Below are 19,419 nucleotides of genomic sequence, written 5' to 3' on the forward strand. Positions count from 1 at the left end.
AATTTGCATCCAGTTGGAAGGGACGGTAGAGATTTTAAACAGATGAGGAGGGGGAGAGAGTGGGGGAAGCCCATTTGTGTCATAAATTCCAGGGCACTGCACTTCAACACGTCCAGGCAGGAAGGTGCCGTTTGAAGGGAGAAAACGAGGAGAGGACCCGGGCGCTCCTATCGCACCCAGCCCCGGCAGCGTCCGCAGCCGCGGCGGGTCCCGGCCAAGCCGTCCTGACGAGCTGTTTTTGCAGCTCACCGGGGAAATCTGGATCGGTTTCCTGCAGCAGAGAAAGTTTGCTCTTGTTTTACTCAGAGGCAAGACAGGGAAAGAAAAAAAAAGTTTCGGTATTAAAAGGAAAAAAATAAACGCCAGCAATCCACCAGATACAACCGCAAAACCCCCAAGCCGATCTTTTTTGAAGGCACCCGCCGCCGTTGCAGTCCGTGCGAGGATTACCGAGCTGAGGGCGTACAAATCCGCCTGTTTGCGGGTTTCCTGCCCCCCGTCCTGCCCAGCCCGAACCCGATTTTCTTGACTTTCTGCTGGTTTTTTCCCCCAGCGGTTTTTATTTAACACATCCGGTGGGGAGCGAGCCCTTCAGAGGGAGCCGGAGTCTGTTTTCTATTTCACAATACGCTCATTGTTTGCCGGCACATGCCCGCCGCCCCGCCTGAGCGGCTGCCCGGGGCCTCCGCGTCCAGCCGCGGCCCTTTCGGGCGCAAACCCCGCCGGTCCGCCGAGGGCAGGCCCCGCGGTCGCCGCCGGGCGCGGGGCGCAGGGCGCGGGGGCGCCGCGGCCGCGGACACGTCGGAGGCGCGCGGCGGCCGTGCCCGTGACAAGAGCGCCACGGCGTGGCCGCGCGGGGCGCAGCGCCGCCGCACTACCTGCGCGCCGCCCGCTTCCCCCCCCGCGCCGCCCCCGCCCCCGCCGGGGCCAGACTGAGCGGCGGCGGCGGCCGCGGAGCCGGGCGGCCCCGCCAGCGCTGTCCCCGCAGGGCACGGGGACCGGGGCGCGGGAGCCGCCGGGCCGGCGGCCGCGGCCGGACAACGCGGCGATTGTTCCCGCCCGCCCGGCCGCGCCGGGGAGCTGCCGCGGAGGCAGCGCTGGGGCCCCCGGCCGAGCCCCACGGCGGGGCGGGGCGCTGGGTCCCGGCCGGTGCCTGCCGGCCGCCCCGACCTGCCCCGGTCCTGGCTCGGGAGCATCTCCGCGGGCCGAATCCTCCGCGCTAGGCCTGCCCGGAGGCCGGGGGGGGGGGTGGTTTGCAGAGGGTCCCCCGTCCTCTCTCGCTCGGCCGTGCTTTGTTTCCAGCCAACGAGCGAAATATTTCGGGTGAAGCCTCTCAGGCTTTTGGATGAAATCTTGCAATTGTTCAGAGAAAATCTTTCACTTTCTGGATAAAATATTCTCGTTTGGACACCGTGTTTTTGCTGGAAACTCTATTTCCATGGAAATTGCTGGCAAAGAATGAAAGGAATTTTTTTCCTTTCTTTAAAAAAAAAAAAAACCCAAACAGCCCTCCACAGTGGAAACATGGATTAACTCTTGTTTTACAGCATCAGAAAATGGTGATTTCCAAACAACTTCAATAACCGAGGGCTTTCCTGGCGCCCCAGTGCATCGTCTTAGGCTTAGGGCTTGTTTACCTAGGGGAGCGTTTTCAGAATGAAGAGGCAAAGGGACTGAAAGTCCTTGTATTCTCACCTGAGGCTGGGCAAAAAAAAATTACATCTGCTTCCAAGTACAAATCTTGTCATGTTCAGTATGGGCAAAAGCTAGGGGGAATCCAGTGGAGAGGGCTAGCGAACTACCCAGAAGGCTGTTCACAGGGCAGGGATAAAAGGGAAAAATGCAGGAAAGGATTTTGGAAAAAAACGATTGGGAGCAGGGGAGGAGAAATAAACCCAACAGAAAACCCAGAGAAAGAGTCTAGGACTTTTTGCTCAGATTTCAGTAGCTTGCTGCAGAGCCTCCGGCTCCAGGTGCAGCTGGTTCAGGGAGAGGAAAATGGGCATTTCTCCACCTAGGCATGATATGCTCTGCTTTGGAGAACTTATGTTCCTCCAAAAGAAACGGAGGTTTTGTGTTCCTGTGAAGGTCACTATTCGTGTTCATGAAAGGGTGCACATGTGACCTCGGGATCGAAGCCTGCCTGGTTTCTCAAGCAGTGGGGTAGGCTTTGTTTTTGCCCTCCATCCTGAAGCGTTCACTAGGCTCTGGTCGTCTCCAACCCCTAAAACAGCCTTTTCTCTTCCAGTTGCTTGCCTGTGCCCAGGAAACACCGGGCCTCTAGTTAACGAAGCGAACCTGTCACTTCGGCATTTCCACGACTGATGGACTCACTGCCGGGTTGGCCGCAGCCTGGGCTCCGCTGGCCTTGCTTGTCTGGCCTGTAAATTGCACTCCACATAAAAACCATGACGTACAACGTTAAGAATTAGAATTTGCCTTTTAGGGCAAATTGTGGCTGTCTCTTTTACTCGCCAAAGAGCTGACATGAGGAGCTTACACTTGCACCTATTTCCCCCAAAGTGCACTGACGTGATTGAAGGGAGGAGCCAGGGCTCCCTGTTAGCGTCAGCTGTAGCAGACTGAGCCAAACGTGTGGGACAAGATGATGTTAAGCGTTGCCTGGAGGTGCAAGACTCCTGCCTGCAGCCCCCCTTCTCTCCTGTCTTGGGGTGTACCTGCCAGGGTCACTGAGGGGTTGCTTAGTTGTTTCTTGATGCATCACAACATTCCCAAGGCAGGGCATCGCCTGGCAGTCACAGTCCAGCCACGGTCTGCCCCTCCAGAATGGGAAATACTCAGTGCACTCACCTGTTCCCTTCCCCCTTTGGAGCTCCGTCCACATCAGCTCATGGGGCAGATGAGGAGCTCCTGTTGTTCTTTGATTCAAGGGCTCGGCATGGATGTGACCCATCTTTATAAACAAGAAGACCTGCTCTGGGATGGGCAGGGTGTTCAGGCAAAAGCCTCTCCGTGGGTTTCTTCCCCTTTCCAGCCCATGTGCTTCTATCGCGGTGTAACACTAGCCTCTTTCTGAGGTTGTGGAGGCCAGCAGAGAAACACCATCAGAAAACTCAACTTCTCCCAGCTGAGTTGTCCTACCTGCCTTCTCCCCGAGTAGCTGGGCATTGTTATTCCAGGAACTGTAGGAACTTCGACTGATGTGAAGCCTGGTGGTTTCCAAGAAAGACAAGACGCAAGCCAGATGGAGCCATCTTCAGGTCAGCAGTTTGGGTCAGCAGCGAGAGCTGCAGGATCATGGCTCCCCAGGCAGTTGCCTGAGGTTTCACAACAAACATTTGAACATGGACCTGGAGCCTCATGGGCAAAACTGCTGCTGGAGGTGCTGTTCTGATGCAGAGCATGAGTCAGCGCTGCTGGAGAGCCGGGTGTGAAAGCTCTCTTTGCCAGAAACTCTCCGAGAAAATAAAATATTTGCACTAGCTACCCTTGCTGCCGGGCTGCGGTGCGGTGGGGAGGGCACTGCAGAGGTCTGGCACTGCAGTCCGAGCGGAGCGGTGGTGGTGCCAGCATGCGGGGAAGGGCCTCCGACCAAGAGCAGAGGAGGAAAGGACCTCGGCCGTGGCAGCAGGAGGGGCAGGAGGGAACAACTTCAGGAAATCCAGCGTCCTGGATGAGTGGGCAGCTGGGCTGGATGACTGTAATGATCTTTTCAGGCCTTAAAATTTATTACTGCAGCTTTTAGCTCCGAGTAGCCAAAGGCAGTTGCTCCTCAAGGAAGAGGGTTGATTCATCTCCAGTAGGGCTGTTCACCCTGCTTATTCTCTCCCGCCTGTCACATCTCCTTCAGCCATAACTCACTCCTCGGCCTCTCGGATAGGAGCAGGGTCGCTGCCTCTCTGCGGGACTTCAGATGTGAGATAAATCCCTTTGCATCCCAGTGCCGCAGGAGTGCTTTCCCAGATCTCTGACATCCCTGTTAAAAGATGACCGGTCAAAGAATTTGAGGCGTAGCACTTCAAGCCCTTTGGTGTGTTTTCAGCAGGGCAGGGCAGGGCAGGGCTGCTGGTGGAGGGGCTTGAGGACGCCCGCCCGCGGGGGACCCTCGTGCAACGCAGATTTTCCCCCGTAAACCCTGGGAATTAACCTTGCGATTTTCCTTTTGCTCTTTTGATAATGATCTAATATGTTGTTATCCTACAGAGGTCAGCCAAACTTTTGTAATTTAGACCTTGAAGGATGTGTGGATGATGGCAGCGTTAGGACAAACTCTCCAAAACTCCCGTTTAGCTAACACCAAGTTTAGTGCGAGGTTAGCATGCCTATGCAATCAGCTCGAATCGGGTAGCGTTAAACCATACAAATTGATGCAGAAATGAACCACGGCAATTAGGCTGCTCGAGAAGTGAATACGAGAAGTGACATTCAACAAGGGGCCAGGACACCTTGCAGGTTAAAGATCAAAATAGCAAAAGCACATCTCTTGTCATACGGTTCTGTCCTTATTACTGATATTACATGGTCTGTCTGGCCTCGCCTATTAAGTTTATCAATATGTACGCACCGACATCATACACGCTAGCTAGCAGTAGATAATATCTATAAAAGGACTTAATAACTTGCCTCTGTCATAAAACCCATTTCATGTTCAGTTCCTCAGTTATAGCTTAGCCTTGTTATTATTATTTTTAAAATAAATATATGCTAGACTTCCCCATGACTGCAGCTCCAGGGCTATATTATTTTACTTCGTCTTCTGCCTTAGCTTTTATGTCCTTCACTAAAGGGTACACTGCCATAATCCAGACTTGGTCTCCTAAATGTTTCCTACGCAGCACAGGGGAATCTTTGCCTCCTTCATCTTTCTCAGTCCAGCCTGCAGCTGCGAGCAGCCCTGCAGGGAAGCTGGATGTCACTGACTGCGTTGTCAGTGCTGTCTCTTCAAGGGGCTCTGCAAGGTCACCGTCATATTCATAAGTGTAAAGGAAAAGACTTTTCTTCTTTTTCTGGTCTCCCTGTTTGAATTACATCTTTGTCCTTGAAAGAGACCCTTCTGCAAGAAGCATCAAGATGCTCTGCTTTAAGATTCATTTTACATTCATGTGAAGATCTTAATTTATTGGAAAAATGGAGGTTATTTTCTTCTTCAGCTCAGATTTCTTCATCGTGATGTTCTCTAGTCACTGACTGAAAAATAGCTCTTGGGGCTGTATCATTTGTGCTTCTGTGAGCCTGCTGGTTCTTTTGTTATTAGGAAAATGCCTTGGTTTGGGAATGAGAAATAAGGTGTTTTTCTTAAGAGACTTTGAGACAGGCATGTATTTTGAAGTAAAGTACCACCTGGGTGAATACCTACAGAAGGAAAAGAATTTTCATTGAAGGTATTTAGCTGAAAATACATTTGGATTAGAAATAGGATATGTTTTATCTTTTTTTCTTTCTTCTTCTTCTTTCAAGAAGGGTAAATTAACCTTTGGGAAAAAACCCAAAGGGTTATGGTGGCTTCTGCATGACTTGTACTTTTTCATGAAGATGCCTCCCTTTCCAAGTGAAACCTTTGGATCAAGCAGAGGCTGAACGGATGATGCAGACATGACCAAATTAGGTTGTATGGCTTGTGCTGTGCAGGAAATCAGAGCAAATGGTTGCTGTGGTCCCTTCTGGCCTTCAAGTCTATTTATTTTCAGCAATCTTTTTGTCAGTTTCATAAAAAATTCCACTTTTTTTCCTCACATACTGCCAAATAAAGTCCTCATGGTTAATGTGCCATCACCCTGATTTCAGAATCCCTCTTTGCTGGAAATGGTGGGCACATGATGATGCCCGGATTTGGGCTTGGAACTTTTCATCACTTGAAGGACCAGCAGTTAACCTTAGAGCTCTTTACAAGAAGGTGTGCATGGCTGCCTCTTCCTTTTCCCTGATCTCCATGGGGAACCCACCTGATACAAACCACCCACATGATCCAGGTCCTGCTAAAACAATAGAAAGGGTCCCCGTTGGGTTGGCTTCAGTGGGTGTTAGACAGATGTTTTGTGTGCCCACGCTCCCTCTCCTGGTTCAATACCTGGAACCACAGAGCTGTAGCTTCTGCCTTCTAGCTTCATTTTGGTATCCATGCTTTAGAGGCTCTCACCTGCCCTCTTTCTTCTCCATCCCACTTTGCTGGAGGGTTCTGCTGTGACGAGTTGGACATGAAATCCTTTATTCCTCTGTTGCTTGTTACTGATTTTAGGCAGATCAGAAATCCTCACCATGCTTGCTGTTGCACTTTGCCTCAATGTAGTTACAGTCTGGAGAAGGTATGGGTGGACTGGAGAGCAGAGTAAGCCATTGCCCCAAAGCCTGTCCTTGGCCTTTTTGCTGTGTTATACAAGAGATGACAATTATCCTCTCTGGCTTTGGAAAAGAAGCTAGATAAAATGCAGAGATTATGAAGGGAGGCAGTCATGTTACAACAATTCTGGGCAGTGAAATAATAGTTGTGGATGGAGTGAAAGGATGGTACAGTGTGATCCAAAGGCGCACTGGTGCCAGTGCAAGTCTTTCCAGCCACAGTCAAAAGAATTTTATGCAGCCCTTTGTGTGTTTACACATCATGATATAAAAGACAAAATCTTCCATAGACCAAAGTGGCCAGGACTTCATTAGTGTTATTTTACATAGGATTTCAGGGGAGATCGCTTCGGGTGTTTGCAGGCAGAATTTGGACTGAGTATCTCTGTCAAAATCTGGGTCTTCTTCTGGTGAAATAACGGGTGGTGGAGAATGGCTGCAGCTCAAATGGAGCAGAGCTCCTTACTGAGGGCTTCACATTTAATTTTTTCCCACTGGGACTTCAGAAGGTAACAGTGTTAAAAAAAAAGTGACAATCACATATTTCTGCACATTTTGTTTTTATAATTGTAATATTATAGTGCTGTTTGCTCCACCAATATAAGCCCGGTGCTCTTGGCAAGTACTTACAATGTGTGTGCTCCGAATTTATTCTTTGTAAAGCAGGCTTTACACGCCACAGATGAAAACGCTTCAGCCTCATTTAAATAGGAAATAAAAGGGATTGCATTACTCTATTTCTTTGCAAGCTGGAAAAAAAAAAATAAAAGGCATTGTCCTCTTTCAGAGTTCAGATTTCATTTTCTTCAAATGAAGTTGTGGTGGTTAGATTTACAAAACCTCTTTTTTTTTTTTTCTTTTCACAGATCTGCAAATTTCCTATCTTTAAAGTGTTTGCACAGAGTCAAGAAGAAAACAATAGAAACACAAATCTTCAAACCAAAAGTTCCAAGCTGGCATGAAAAATAGCAAGAACAAGATTTGAACACTTCTTAATAGCAGTGTAACCACGAGATTACTTTTAAATTCCTTTTCTCTGAAATTCTGTATTTTATTTATCAGGGCAAAACAGAGCGTAAAGCAGAAAAGACATTTCTAAAGATTTTCTTGGACTGTTTAAAACTATATCTGAAGACATACAGACAACAATAGAAACACACAGACCAAATTATTATTGTGTTTTACATTTTGGCATTTTTGCAAACTTCCATAATTATGTCATTTTAGTACATTAAAACAAACAGCAAGGAAATAGAAAATACTTCTTCCACAGCTGTGTTTACTACCTTAAATGTGTTTTTTTCTCAACCAGGCAACCAGTCTGAGATAAGAGGTTTCCCTGCTGTGTAACACAGCATAATCAGAAGCACACGCAGTACCCACCTGGAGTATTCCAATGTACAAGAGTAGTGGAAAATAAAAGCAATAGAATGGAAAAGTCAATAGCTTTTTCCAGTGACACACATTTGACATAGTAATAGACCTACTTTTTAAATATATGAATGTACAGAAGATCTTGGAGAGTTCCTTTGAGTGAAAATCCTGTTTATGCAGGGAAAAAAAGAATATTCAACCTTCCTTGAAGAAATCCAAATTTTAACTGAACATCTTTAAAACATATCCCCATTTTACCATAATGTGAAACATGATTTTCCACTTTCTTTACTACTTTGTGGAGCATATTTTACACAAATGAAAGCCTAATGAGCTATTCCTAATCAAATGGAAATATTTTGTCAAAATTGCAAATATCCGAAGAATGTTATTTAGTGGAAACCAGCAGCACCTTCAGAGATTTCCTGAGGAGTTTTAATCTGCTTGAATATCTATTTAGAGATGAAATTGAAATTTTTCTTACCACCATTTCTATAGCAGAAATAAGTTGCAAAATCATTGCAGAAAAATATCCTTCCCTTGAAATTAGCAATATTGCTTTCCAATTTTCAACCATTGCTGATATGAGGTAACCACTTTTCAGAAAGTTCAGGCATCTTAGGTAGGATTTTATTTCAGTGGAAATTCTGATGGATCTTTTAAAAACTTATTTTGAATGATCACTCAATAATTATTCTGAATGTTGTAGAAATCAGAAATTCTGACAATTTTTAAGGTCATGTAAACCATACATTTTTCTTGACCTGAAATTAAATATTTTACTTCAGCTTCAAGTGTTTCTTTAAGGTCTTTGGTTCTGTATAAAGGAAATGAAATAAATTTTTCAATCAGAGAATGAAAATGTGTTGTGAAACATCGCTTTTTAGACTTCCATACTATTTTGACTTTTTTTTCAGTATGGACAGTTGAAGATAAAAACCTCTCAAATCAAGTAATGGAATATTTTTGAGTAACCAAATTTACAGTTTTTGTTAAAAGACAATTTTGGCTGAAAAAAAGTAATCAGAACCTACTTTGTTGTTTAAATCAAGCACCAGCAAATGTAGCGTAAGCCCCTACAGCAGATTGACACTTAGAAAAATTCTCATCAGCTGAAATTTTAGGCAACCTCTTTTGTCTTGTTTGAAGGCTCTACCCATGAACATTGGACACAGTCTGGTCAGTAAGCTTCATTAACACGGTCTTTGCAGCTTGCCTTATTTTAGCCACCTAAAATCCAGGTCTCAAGTCTAGGCCAGCACCCTCAGCTTCCATTGCTGAGGTGGAGAGCAATGGTTGTGTCTCGAGGAGGGGTCACTCTCTCCTAGGAGAGACATCATGAGACAGCTGTGTTGCTACATACCTGATCTATTGCTTCTGCTAAGCATACTGTCAAACTCAAGTATTTAGGATACTTGTGGACGCTAGTATAAGCACTGCAAGCTGTATTCATTTGACTTGTCAGGAGTACTTTCCAGACCATCTGTAATACAGTTTGAGTGTTTAGCACTGTAACTGCATATAATCCAGGAGATCCACTGAGAACCAGCAGATAAAGGCAGTTTTGCTCTGTGTGTGTGCGCGTACGCCATGAGTTTAATGTTTGACTCTTGAAACTGCTAGGTAACCAGAGCATCCCCCGGCACGCCTGCCACTCCAAGCACTATGGCTGGGTGGGACAAACATAGCGTGGTCCCAGATTTTAGCCAGGAGAAGCTGAAGTCAGAGCGCTCCAAACAGGAACGATACCGCTCCTTTTTAATAATGAAGGTGATTAAGCCTCAGGCACCATGGTAAAAGTCATGGCAAATTCATTACCATCAGCAAACCAAGTCAAAAGTATTTTGGAGTCAGGCGGCTCTCACTGGTGCCAGAGGAGGTTTATCACGGGCTTCCCGAGAAGCAAAGTCAGGTCAGCGCCGAGCCTTGGCAGATTCTCAGAATCACAGAATCACAGAATCACTACGGTTGGAAAAGACCTGTAAGATCATCAAGTCCAACCTGGGAAAAAAAAAAACCAAAAACAAAAACAAAAACCAAAACCCACCACACAACAACAACAAGCCACAACCCACCCAACACCACACAGCACCATGTCCATCAAGCTACATGCCACAATGCCACATCCACACGCTCCTTGAATACCTCCAGGGAGGGTGACTCTACCACCTCCCTGGGCAGCCTATTCCAATGTTTCACTACTCTCTCAGTGAAGAAGTTTTTCCTAATATCCAGCCTGAACCTCCCCTGGCACAACTTGAGGCCATTTCCTCTTGTCCTGTCGCTAGTCACTTGGGAGAAGAGACCAACACCCACCTCTCTGCAACCCCCTTTCAGGTAGTTGTAGAGAGCGATAAGGTCTCCCCTCAGCCTCCTCTTCTCCAGACTGAACAACCCCAGTTCCCTCAGCCGCTCCTCATAAGACTTGTGCTCCAGACTTCAGCTTCCTCTGATGTGCTCTAGCTTCGTCGTTGGACGGGGCAGGGATAGGGGCCACCAGCTGAAGTTTTGTGTCTGTGCTGCAGCAGATGAGGCTGGCTGCTTGCCCTTGAAGCATGCTCTTTCACCCTTTGCTACGTCCTCTGCAGCACTTGGCTTTAAGGAGGACTTCAGAAGTATTTAGAAATAGTTTTGGTTAAGAGATAGCTTAGCAAAGCCTATGATGCAGACTTCATCAGGTAAATGCAAAGTATTGCCGAAGCTTGGGAGGTCTGTGTTTTACTCAGCAGTGCTGGCCAGTTCACCTCCCTGGTGGGTTGGCCCCGGCCAGCAGTTAAGCACCCACGCTGCCACTCACTCACTCCCCCCACCCGGTGGGATGGTGGGAGAAATAGGAAGAGCAAAAGCAAGAAAACTCATGGGTCAAGATAAAGGCAGTTTAATAGGTGAAGGAAAGACAAAAAACCAGCAAGCAAAGCAGAGGCAACCACTCACCACCTCTCACAGGCAGATCACTGAACATAGGCCACCTGGGAAGCCAACTCCCCATCCCTCCTTCTTCTTCTTCTGCCGCGGTTTCTGTTGCCGAGTGTGATGCTATATGGTAGGGAAGTTAACAGCTACAAAATACAGATCCTTGCTCAAAGGGTGTGGGAATTTCTAGGCACTTGTAACCATTACAAAGCACAAAAAATAGATACAGGGATAGATTTGTCTTACCTGTGATACTTAGAGAGTCCTTTTTTTAGGATGGTGTGACAGACATGGGGATGTGGGTTTCCTCAAGGGGGAATAACTGGATAAGAGGTGTTTTCTTTTTCCTTCTCTCAAAAGAGAAATGACCATTTATTTAAGCGAACAATGCAATGAACCTTCCCATTCCATTTCAGAAGAAACCTGGAGTTGCGACTACTTAAAAACCACTTTCTGCAACACAAAGCACTGTTCTGCTCACAGAGATATTTATAGAGGAAATTAGCAGAACTTCTTGATAAATCTGTTGGATTAAAAAGTGATGTGGCTGGCAAACGCAGTTTCCCTTTTAAGCTGTTTGAGCATTTCTGTCATAACAAACATTGTCCCCAAATTGTGGCACCCTTTCCTCACACAAATTTTTGAGTGGTGCTGGAACACACTCTGATATGATTCCCTTTCATTTCTGACACCGTTATGTCATTTTATGGATTTGCGCTGACAGCATTTCATTTCGACATCATTATAGCATCTCAACTGACTTTCCACACTGAGCACACCAAGAGAGTTTTGTGATGATACTATACTAAGAACAGTTAGAATGCAAAATAACCCTGCTGAAGAGTAATTATTATGCATGAACATGATGAGGTTTTCTTGCTTAAATTTTCAGCTGCTGCAAAGTTTGATATTTTCTTTCTTTTAAAAGTGACCAAGAGAGTCAAGGTGTAGGTAAAGCTGCCCCGAGGCTGGAGGATGCAGAGCCTGGTGGGTGCCCAGCCTGCCATTATGGCTAGCAAAGGTGGGCACAGCACTCACCAGGAGTCAGGAGTCAGTCCATCGTCTTCGGCCCCTTGGAAGTCAAGTGCCTGAGCTGGGCAGCAAGGTGCCCAGGTGCCTCAACTTCCATCACAGGCAGCAGAAGGAACCAAAGGTGGTTTGACCCATCAGTGTCAGACCTGCCTCTTAAGACACGATGAGATTTTGTTGGGACGTGGAGGTCCCAACTGCAGAGGGAACCTGGAGAAGTGAAGTAGCCTGGCTGCCTGACTTTTAAACAGTTAAAGTTAGGAGAGTCTAGTTCCACCCAAAGGGGTAAAAAAAGGCAACTGGAGAAAAATACCATGGCAGAAAAACAAAAAAAAACCCCAAACTCCCAACACATCTCTTTTTATACCTCTCAGTGCTATACCTTATAGATTCATGGCTGCACAAGCGGGGTGTGCAGAGGAATCCCGGGTGAAAAGTCTAAGCCCGGTGCCTCTTGGAGGCCTCTGTGGTGAGGGGGAATTGATCCCACTGGAGATGCTCTTGCAGTGACATCCACGCAGGCCAGCAGTGCAGCCACCCCAGGATCACACCCGTCTCCCTGGCTGCCGCAGAGGATGGCTCTGCTTCCCTGCGCCCTGCTGCAAAACCTCCACCTGCACCTGACTGTTGCCATGTTTGGATCTTGGATCTGCTCTAAGCAAGGAAGAGCAGGCAAGCTCATGAACAATTACATTAAAAATTAAGGAATATTAAGGTATTGACAGCTCCAAATACAGCAAACTTTGGATTTATCAAAATGTACAATATTCAGAAAGTCTTCATCTCCCTTCTGGAAGTGTGTTCTAACACAGGCCCTAATTACATCATCAATCACTATTTTTTTTTTTTTTTTAATTGGAACATTTGTGTTGGTGAGGTATCCAAGGCATGCTTAGGAAGTGAGATAGGTCAGTATTTTTATTCTCATTTTTAAATTAGTGATCCTCTCCCTTAGCTACTGCATTTGGTACAAGTAGAGTCAGTCATTTCTTCATGATCTTTTGCAGGAGTGGGAATTTTCCAGTCTCTGTAGTATGTAAGTGCCTTACTAACCTTGATAACATTTTTCCTCAGGTGAAACGAGATAACGAATACCATTACCTCCCCTGTTTGAGATGGAAAAATGAGACAGAGGAGACTTGCTGGAGTCCAGATTAAAGTCAGCTCTTTGGCCTCCCACATCCGTCCCACCAGAGTACACACCACTGTCTCCACCTGTGTGGATGTCCTTAAGGCAGACAGAAAAACAGGGCTATATTTTCTTCTCCTTTACATTTCGTGTATGTTTGACAGTGTCACACTGTAATGACATAGTAGGTTGCCTGGAAATAGTGTGCACCTGGAAGTAGAAAAGTTCCTGATGTCCTTTTAGTCAGTTAAATCCTTAGCTAAATGTGCCAACAAGCCCTGGCTGCGTGGGACAGGGAGCAGGAGTGAGAGGAATCAGGTGGCGAAGCAGTGAGCTGGGCATACAGCTTTTTGAGACAGTGCTGCATGTTTCTTATTTATATTTACAGCTCAGCTGATGTGGATCAAAAAAGTTACCTGGGGCCAATTCTAAATTATCTTATTCCAATGAGAAATCCCAGGTAAATGTGAAAGTCTGGAGCATAGCACTGGGAGCTCAGCAGCCTGAGCCCAGTCTCAGTTGAGTAATGCAGAGTTTCCTCTGCGTGCTTCGGAGAGCGAGCAGCAGTAGGATTTGTGACGTGAGCGTGGAGTGGTGTGTGGGAAATGGGTATGTCACCTGTAGCTGGACCCATGAATAGCGTTAGGCTTATGTTTTGTCACACAATTATTTTTTTATAAGGGATGGCATTGGAACATTATTAAAGACAAGTTCTGCACTGTGGATGGCTCCTGTATTTGCAAGTGAGTTTATCTGTAAAATAGCAGGTGATGCTGCTGCGATCTTTAAACATGTCCCATGCATCTTACAGCCCAGAGAAAACTGCTGTAGTACCTATGGGCCACCACTGGGCATCCTTCTGCTGGTCCAAGGGGAAGGGTTTGGTGGTCTAGACAGTCAAAAGGGTCCTCAGTTACAGGGTCTCTGTACGTACAGCACACGCCTCACATCCAAACTTGGAAACAGCTACAGTTCCCATCCATAGTTGTGGATGCCCCATCATTGGAAATGTTCCAAGTTGAGGTTGGATGGGTCTTTGAGCAACCTGATCTAGTGAAAGATGCCCCTGCCCACAGCAGGGGGTTGGATGTGATGATCTTTAAAGGTCCCTTCCAACCCAAACCAGTCTGTGATTCCCCCCTGTGCAAAAGTCTCCCAGGCCAGAAAGGGGTTTCGACGTTTCCATGAGCAAGCAAGAGAATGAGCCACTCTCCTGTAGGCATTGCAAGGAAAGAGTGTCATTTATCACAGTGTCATCTTAGGTTATTCCTTAGCTAGTAAAGCTTGAGCAGAGAGAGACTCATGAGATGGAGATCATCCTTTCAAATCCAAGCCTGCGCCTTTCAGCTGCCTCACCCCAAGACAGATGTGTTGCGTCCAGCCTCCAGAAAACCTGATTCATGGCTTCATCCACAGCCCATTGCCAGCAAGCAAAAGATTTCCATTGACTTCACTCAGCTTTGTGGCTGGCCCCTGGGACTCAGAACACATTGCAAAAGGCCAGTTCTCTGCTCAATCTGTCAAGGGTCTCCCGCGTTGTTAGAGCCAGCGGAGCCTTGCTGGTTGCTGCCAGCGGGGAATTTGGCCCTATGTGCCATTTCCAGTACAGATGTCGCAAGCTGACTTCACCCTCCGTTCATCTTGTGCTGCTTCTTTAGCTTGGGAAATGAACTGTCATTGAGAATGTAGCTTTTTAGGTATCAAAGCCCATTTACATTCATTAAGTTTATGAAACGATGGTTAAAAATAAAACCTAAAACGAGGTCTCTTGAGTTTTTGCTGATAAAAAATATGTCAGACTTTCTGGAAAATCCTACCTCTGGGATTACTGCCAAGTGTTTGCTTCTCTATCGCTACCATATTTTGACCTCAAATGGAATTTTCTAATTAAATCACAAATATTATTATATCATGCAAATTAGGAAGCTGTTAACATAGTCCAGGATAAAATAGCTGGAAAATAACAGGCTACAGCCACTTTTCTTTACACTTTGAAGGTCTAAAAAGTTCTGAAGTATAAATCCTCAATCCTGTGTCTCTGAGTATTGAAGAGCAGATTACCTCACAGCAAAGTAAGTTGGTTACTTAAAGAAGCTGGCTAATCCATGAGACATTATTTCTGTCCTCTTCTGTTGGCATCTTTTGTAATAGTTTATTAACAATGATTTGTGTCCTGTTGAGTAAGCTGTGTTTGTATAACACCATTGGCACTATATTAGCTGAGGCCAAGGGTATTCTGGCTGGTTAGTCACAGCCATCAAATGTTTGGAACTTAATTTTCACTCTTTTCTGGCTAAGCATCTTTAACAAATATTTTGCTGCAGGGTAGAAAAAGTCCTAAATAGTCAACAGCATTGTTTGCAGGACTGGACATGCATTTGCAGCCAGATGAATATGTTTGATGTGCTCTTGTGGTGGAAACACAATGACATCTACTGGCCAATGCAGATGGCTGTAAGAGTGTTTGCAGGAGGATTATATGCAGAAAACAGTGCAGATTCGACTCTGTGAGGAAAGGGGATATCATTCTTCTGAGAGGCAGGATGATAAATCAGAAGAACATCCACAGATATCTCAAGTAATACAATAGAAATTGCAAACCAGAAAATATAAGGTATTTTACTTATGTACCACTTGTTTATTGTTAGTTGAAAAGCAAACAAACAAGCAAAACATTGGCCAAATCCTTTGATGGTGCAAAGTTTCTCTATTGTCTTCAGTAGTGGCTGTCAGAGTTAAAAAGGAGTTAAAGCAACTTACACTAGGTGTAACCAGCTGAAATCCACAAATGAGATCCAAAATACACAAACGCGCCTCCTCTGCGCTTGGAAAAGAGATACAGGTAAGCAGGGCTTTCTGATATCCTAAAATGACACGGTCCTGATTTCTGCACCACACTGCTATTAGTGCATTTTTCTCTTAACATGATGCAATCTCTATTAGTCTTGTGCAGAAAATTATACCTAATCAACCCCAAACACATGGTCCTCCAGCAGTACGGTATTTCTCTTGCAAATAGTGTTATTAAAAATAAATAAAGGAGGCAATCAAAACATGTCTTTCTGAAAATGTGAATGCTAATGATAGCAAAGAGAATAAATTTCCTAGCAGCTCACACTTCTTATGTTCAAAGTGTATCATTTTGAAATCCCTTGTATTCCATCAGCTCTGCTCCTATAATTTTTAGTTCTGTTGCCTCAACAAGATGATGCAGTTCAGCAGAACCAGCACCTCCGAAAATCATCATACTTGCTTTCTAAAATGGGTAGGCTGTGCCAATTTACTCAGTGAGTGGCACTGGCTTGGAAATGTTACACAGCTACGGTATCAATGTAGCATCCAGAAGAGGAATATACTGTGTGGAAAGGAAGGCTTTGGCTCCAGTTCATGGAAGCAAATCAATCTAAAGCTGAGGGATACAGCATGGACTAGATACAGTCCAGGGTTGTACAGGCTTCTAGGTGGTGAGAAGAGAATCTAGGCTGTCCAAAAAGGGCCAATATTGTGCACAGAAGCAAGAGCAGCAAATATGACCAATGTGCTGATATAAAGCTCTGCATTAAAGGCAGTCACCCTAATCCATGGAGACTTGAGTGTGTTGATTTTAGTGGGAGTCAAGAATGTGCTCAAGTGAAGCATCATCTTTTAGGCGCTGTTTATAACATAAGCGAGCGGTCCAAAGCCCTGTACAATTTTGTGTGTTACTCTCTCACTTAGATTTCAACCCTTAGAGAGCAGAAGAGAGAATGTGAGCAAAGGGGTAGGGAATTGACCCTAATGTCAAAACCCCACTGCTCAACAATGGGCTTTTCGCAGTGCTGTTTGCAAGGGAGGAAAGAAAAGGGGAGAGGGGGAGAGGGAGGAAACAGAAGGAGAAAAGGCAAAACACAGAAAAGAAAAAAATGGTAAGGTGTTACTGGTTCAGTCTGTGATTATAAAGATCTAAAAATGGTCTTCCTCATAGCAATAAAACAGAAATCTGTGATAAAAATGATCTGACATTCAAAATATTACAGAAAGTTCTTACCAGACCATATACAGCAGAAGTATCCTTCTGTACATCAGATTTAGACATCCCCTGCAGGGGATGCAGGGATGCTAGCAATGGGACACCTGTGGGCTGGATTTCCCTCCTCAAATAATTTCAGAGCATCAGAATTGGCATTTGATTCCTGACCGGCAGCATTCAGGATGCAGGACAAAACAGGAATATGTGTATCTGTGAAGCTGCTTGTTTGGTTATGACATCCTGGGTTTTGGTTCTGAATGGCTATATTGTATTGAGAAAAAAAAAATCAAGAGCAAGAAAATGTCTTCCATATTTTCTGTTACGTGTAACTTCTTCAAACAGAGCTATTATGAGATGTGAACTTTCATGTTAAACACAGTGACATCTAATAATGAATAAAATATAAATCAGATGCAGATTTCTGGGCTGCTGTCCTATGTTACCACACCATCCATGACTTCTGCAAGTGGTCATGTATGTTAGTGGTTTTCTTAGTGCAGCAACCAACTGAGATGCGGCCTGAAAACTATGTATGACACTCGTGTCCCTGTTTAGTGCTAATATAAACCTTCTGCCTTTTATGTTGGCAGGTGGGTGCACATGTGTGTGTGTGTCCACAGGTGCGTTCCACAATAATTCTGGCTAATAATCAAACACTCTCCAGAGTCCACCCAGTTCTTATCTTCCCTTGTTTGACTTTTAGTTACATTTCCCATGAACTTGGTTACATAGGAACTGTTAAGAAAAAAAATATTTGTTGAGATAATAAAGGGTGGGGTTTTTTTCATCCAAACCCCAAAAATCTGCTGAATCTCTTGACCAGCAAGAACACAGTCAGTGGCAACCTTCGTTCCCCCTCCAAAAAGCATTGCATTGCCTGGGTTATTTGTTTAAAGGGACACTGTGACATCAAACTGGGACCTAAAGATAGTAATTATAAACACTTTTTTTTTTTAACAAACCGAAGACTTGTGGAGATATTTCTATGTTTATCATTTCCAGTGGACACAGGGGATTTTGGTGTATCTTTATTACAAATAAACATCTTCCGCTCAGCCAATGCAGCCCAGGCAATGCAGCCTTATGCTTGTGCATGGGAGTCAGGGAGAGACGATGAGAAATTCATTACTTAAACCTGAAATGAATCAATCAATTTTGTTTGTCTGAGTTGGGAGAATGAGGAAATACAGAGAGGCAGTTAAATACTTGAAAAATAGTCATAAAGTCTCAGAAAATAAAGGTGGGAGGGTTAAGCACCCTGGTTAAAAACACAGATGGCAGAACATTTGTTCTCAGGTGTGGCAGATCACTGCTATTGCCAGTTAAACAGAGTGGGGAGGGGTCTTTTACATAATTTTCTGTTTTCTTGTTTGCAATACAGAGGTCTGCTTGCATATGTAGATGCATAAAGATGTATCTTCTTCACATACATGTGTAGAGATGAACCAGAGAGCTTTGCACGCACAGAGCTGCAGTCTCCATCCGGACACACTTCAGGAGCAAGATGACGTTATTCACCTTTGTGTTCTCACTTTGAGACATCCTGGAAGAACCCACTTTTCAGGAGCACAGAGCCTTAGGACACTTAATTCAGACACTAGAAGTGATGAACACTTTTTTTGCAGCCTTAGACCATCGTCCATCAAGCCTAAAGACAGAACTCCTCTGGGACATGCAAAACTGGACACAGGATCTCCCTGGGTAAGGGGTGAAGCCAGTAGAGGGAGGTGAGGATGCTGTGCCTGCTCTGGTCTTGCCTTGACCTCTTGTTGGCCCTGGATAAATCTCTTCATTTTCTTTAGCAAGCAGGCAAAAAGGAGACACTTACCCACTGAGGAATCGCAGAATCACAGAATCACTACGGTTGGAAAAGACCTGTAAGATCATCAAGTCCAACCATCAACTCAACACCACCATGCCCATTAAACCATGTCCCACAATGCCATGTCCACATGTTCCTTGAAAATCTCCAGTGAAGGTGACTCCACCACTTCCCTGGGCAGCCTGTTCCAAGCCTGTTCACCACTCTCTCAGTAAAGAAATTTTTCCTAGTATCCAGCCTGAACCTCCCCCGGTGCAACTTGAGGCCAGTTCCTCTTGTCCTGTCGCTAGTCACTTGGGAGAAGAGACCAACACCCACCTCTCTGCAACCCCCTTTCAGGTAATTGTAGAGAGCGATGAGGTCTCCCCTCAGCCTCCTCTTCTCCAGACTGAACAACCCCAGTTCCCTCAGCCGCTCCTCATAAGACTTGTGCTCCAGACCCCTCACCAGCTTTGTCGCCCTTCTCTGGACACGCTCCAGCACCTCAATGTCCTTCTTGTAGTGAGGGGCCCAAAACTGAACACAGGATTCGAGGTGCGGCCTCACCAGAGCCGAGTACAGAGGCATGATCACCTCCCTGCTCCTGCTGGCCATACTGTTTCTGATACAGGCCGGGATGCCGTTGGCCTTCTTGGCCACCTGGGCACACTGCTGGCTCATATTCAGCCGGCTGTCAACCAACACCCCCAGGTCCTTTTCTGCAGGGCAGCTTTCCAGCCACTCATCCCCAAGCCTGTAGCGTTGCATGGGGTTGTTGTGACCCAAGTGCAGGACCCGACACTTGGCCTTGTTGAACCTCATCCAGTTGGCCTCGGCCCATCGATCCAGCCTGTCCAGATCCCTCTG

This window comes from Gavia stellata, chromosome 6 (genome assembly GCF_030936135.1).
Source record: "Gavia stellata isolate bGavSte3 chromosome 6, bGavSte3.hap2, whole genome shotgun sequence".
NCBI classification, from domain to species: domain Eukaryota; kingdom Metazoa; phylum Chordata; class Aves; order Gaviiformes; family Gaviidae; genus Gavia; species Gavia stellata.